Here is a 4,834-nt window from a genome sequence, read left to right on the forward strand (position 1 = left end):
CACAACTACTCTAGTTTTTGTTTGAAGGCTATAATTGTCATCTATGTTGTATGGCAATAAAATTTGTTTAGATGAAATTTTAGTTAAAGCTGCATATTTTACTTCTTGCGAGAAAAAATTTGTTTCTTAGCATAATATGAATTTAGTTGCAGAGTTATTAGGAATAAGATGGAGAAAGAAATTTTCTTTAAAATAATAAACAGACCAAAGTTCATCTTTGTTGTTGTCTAATTGTGATTTTGCAAAAAGCTGAACTAATATGAAATATCAAGGTAAATCAAGAATATATATTCACACGTCATTCAAGATGACACTAAAATGGAGTTAAATTGAACGCAGTTGTAGTTTCATGTCTAGCATAATTGTATTAATGATATTAAAGAGAACTTCGTGTTTTATTAGAAGAGACCAACTTCCTTTAAGGTACTAGGAGTTTAAACTACTTCCATTGTAATTTCAATCACTCCACAATGATTACAAATTTAGGGTTGGCTAATTGGACATCAATTATCAACTTTAGGTTATAATTTAGGTAGTAGCCATTATAATATTAATGAGCATAAGAGTTACAATTCTTTCATGGACCATATGTGTTATAGTTAAATGAATATATATATATATTATGTATGTCGAGGTTTGGGTAAAGCACAAAGTAGTAAGGAACACCATTGTCAACTCTAGAGCCACCCACAACTCATGATGGAGACAGATGCAAACTATTTTAACATCCTTTGGCATCAAGATACAGGAAAGATGAACGCCGTCAAATTGGAAGCTTTACCTATCTTAGGAGTCACAATGAGAACTCTAATCAAGCTGGAGCCTTGGACTAGGCAAATTGTTTAGTGATAGTTGAAATGGATGACTTCGACGTCGTGTCAGGAATGAACGTCCTGCTGAAACACAAAGTCATTTACATGCCCCTAGCAAAATGTCTAGTAGTAATGGAGTCTAACCCGATGATCATCAGAAAAACATCCATCAACCAAGAGGGTTGAAAATGATGTCGATACTACAATTGAGAAAGAATCATAGCCATGATGAATCTACGCTTGCTGCTACTGTTGTAATTAAAAAGGGGAGCTCGAGTGAGCCAACCTCAATAGTACCTTGTTGCCACTGCATGAACACCACGACGCAAAACAAGGTCAGATAATGGATTTATCCCCACCAGAAGAGACAAAAACAAGGTTAGATACTGAAGAAGGGAGACAGAAACAAACAACTGAAGCAACACCTATTCACACAGAAATATCATCTAGACGGATGAAGAGAAGGGTCAGTCGGAAACGTCAACCACAATAATTTCAAGAAAAATAAAGAGTTCATATAAGTTAAGTTCAGATAAACTTCGAGTTCAAAGCAACAAGAACCAAAAACTGGTGTGAAAATACTATGGACTAGTTAAAGTTATCCATAAGATTATGAAGACATCATATAGAATCCAATTGCTCTTATGGATGCGGACTAACCTTGTTGTCCACGTTAGTAACTTGAAACGTTATTATTTCGACCCAAAAGACATCAAGCAGAAGCAGATGGTATGACATCATACAAATAAGAAAAAAGTTTCAAGCGAAGAAAGTAGGAAAGACACGAACAGAGAAGACATGAAGACTCAACAAACCAAGAAGTGATTTCAACAGCACCTAGTAGGTTGGAAGAGACTCCTCATTATGAGATCAGCTGGAAGCGCATCGAGAGACCTAAAGTCAGCCTCATCCAATAAATTGTGTGGGGGCAGATGTCATAGTCATGATTGCCCAAGGCGTGTTGCCTGTGGTTGCATGTTGCATGTCTCAGCCAGTCTTGTAAATGATTTGTTGTCCAAGGCGGTTATTTGTGCAATGTTATTGTTTACCGATTATTTGGGCGACACGCCTTGAGCAATCATGACCGTCACAATTGGCTAAGACATTTGTTGTCCATATGTTATTGTTTTCCAAGAGACTCTTCATTATGAGGTCATGATTGGCTAAGACATTTAAAGAAGTTTTACCTAGGGCAACTTCTATCACAATCCTCTTCTCGCTCTCTGAAACTTCTTTAAATGTTATTGTTCACTGGTTATTTGGGCGCATCTTCCTTAAAAGGGTTGTGACGATAGATGACCTAGGTAAAACTTCTTTTAGGAGATCAGTGCAATAGAGAATCTGTGTCCCTTTCCTGAAACCTTCAGCGGACTACATAACAAAGAGTTCCTAGAAAAAATATCATAGAAAAATTTGTGTAATGCCTTTGAAGTTAGGCTCGAGGTTCTATCTTGTCTCCCAAGAATATGGTTCATTCTCTATTCACATAGAAATTCTGCAATAGAAAGTGGTATCCTCATCTTCTTTTACAAAACTTTCTCAAGTCCTCATGGAATGATTTGAATGTGGTAGCCTCATCTTCTTTTATAAGACTACCTCGGCCTTCATGGAATGATTATGCTATGTTGATTTTTAGAGAAGGGAGTAGGAGTAAGAGTAGATGACTGTTTATGGTCCAAGTCCCGAAAAAGTAAGTCTTTATGTCAAGAAAGGAGAGGAATCCTCATAGTTTCCAAGATTTGAAGAGAATCATACATACACAAATTTCCTTTGTGTGTTTATTCTTGTTGTTTGCTCTCTTCAATTAACATATTATAAAGACACTTGTAATTATAATTAAATATAGCTTCCTTTTTTTTTTCTTTCCAAATATCCATCTCAATTACTTCTTGGTTCAAGGTTTAAAAAAAACCTATTTCAAATCTTATTATATTGCATGCTTCAATTTTATATAATTGTTGGGAGCATTTTGAGAATCAAACTCGAGACCTTTCACACCCGAAGCGAGAATCATACCACTAGACCAAATGCCTTGTAGTGGATCTATCATTTTTAGTTGTTGGTCCATATCTTTTATGCGCCTCAATATTTGAAATTATGTGTTTTATCCTTTTATAAAAAAAAAAAAGAGAGAGAAAGAAAGAAAAGAAAAGAAAACATTTGAATTTGAAGCAAAATTTCACACCAAACTAAGTTTTTGAAAAATATTTTTATTTATTTATTTTTTCTTTATTTTAGTTTTCCAAACATAGATGGATATGGAGTGGCTAGTTTTCAAAACTACTTCTTCCCTACAATTGAACAATATTTATATTGTAAAATGGGATTAACTAAAAGTAGTTTCTTTTTATTACTAAGTTTACTTCTGTCTCATGTTACTCCATTTGTATTTACTTCGTTTTATACAAAAGTTCACCGTAATTAATAAATCCATGTGCTTAATACATTCCCTACAAGAATAAACTTGTTTGTATCACGATAAATTACAATGAATACGCAGAAAAGAAATCCCAAAAATAAGTAGAAGGTTGAGAATTTCACTCAACCACACAATGTCAAAGCGTGACTGCATGGCTCACACGCGATGCTCGAATTTCGAAGGGGAACTTCTCAACTTGAGAGATCAATTTCATTCCTCATAAATCTGATTTATACAAAATAATTTGTGAGTATTTATAGTCTCCCACAAAAGAAGTTAGTGGCTGAGATTTAATCTCGATCCCCTTAAGTCATTTTATATGCATTGTTATTAATTCTTTCAAGGACTTGATAAGGGTCATCCCCTCTTGGATGTAACTTTGTCTTCCTTTGAGATTGAAATCACTCCTTGCGAAAATGTATCCAAACCCAGTTACTAGTTCGAAAAATGATTTCATTCCGTCCTTTGTTAATTTTTGTAGCAACTTTGAAATTTTGTTTCTCAATTGTCTCCTTCCCCTCTTTATGCAATGTTTTGATCCCATTTGCCTTACTTGTGGCTGCTTTACTCACAAAAATATTAGAATGAATAGAAAGCAAATCAAGACGCGTAAGTGGATTAAATCCTTAAGCAACTTCAAAAAGAGAACAATGAGTGGCAAACATTCGTCCCAAGACTTAATATTCTTACAAATAATAGCCCTAAGCTAATCTGAAGATGACATGTAGTTGAAAACAATAATTTGTTACCCAATTTATGACTTAATATTCTTATAAATAATAGCCCTAAGCAATGCTGCTGATATTTTATTAACTACCTCAGTTTGCTCATGAGTCTGAGGATGACATGAAGTTGAAAACAATAATTTGGTACCCAATTTATCCACCATACTTTCCAAAACCGACTTAAAAATTTAACATCCCTATCATTTTTTGTGTGCAGCAAACATTGGCAACATTGACTACATAACTTATAAACATCGTGCTTCATGGCAAAGGTCATATGGATCGTGATGAGCATTTTCTCCCATATCTTGGTTTCGTTAACTAAAGTTTTCCAATTACTCCCAAACTTTGTTACCTTATATAACCTCTTGGGATAAGAATTCATATAACATTTCATAAAATAAGATCTACTGATGAATTTCATAGCATTTGAAGGTCATCTAGGTCATGAACCGAAGGTCAATTACCTTAGGGGCATTATGGTCATTTTGCACTGTTTCTTGGTTTACCTACTTATCCTTATCCAATGACCACCAAATTTCATATCTAACCTCAACATAATATAATATGCTCAGTATTAAAATTTGATATACAGCGGAGCTCATATAGTGGGTTATTTTAACGTTACTTAAATCTCGAGCTATTTGATCGGTTCAGGGTCTTAACTCACGGTTCTTTGGGTTTTTCTTTCATATATCCTTAATTCATACTTGGTTTAGGGTTCATATGAAAATCCAAGCAATTTCTACTTATTTCTTAACAAAAAGTCCAAGGTGGCTACTTGCCTCGTCGTCGACGTTTGAGACGTCCATTCTTGAGCTTCTAGTATCTGACTTACTTCAAATTTCCTTCCACATACTCCTTATTGTTTCTAGTTT

This window comes from Cucurbita pepo, unplaced genomic scaffold (assembly GCF_057944985.1).
Source record: "Cucurbita pepo subsp. pepo isolate OVF unplaced genomic scaffold, ASM5794498v1 scafford_2, whole genome shotgun sequence".
Classification (NCBI taxonomy): domain Eukaryota; kingdom Viridiplantae; phylum Streptophyta; class Magnoliopsida; order Cucurbitales; family Cucurbitaceae; genus Cucurbita; species Cucurbita pepo.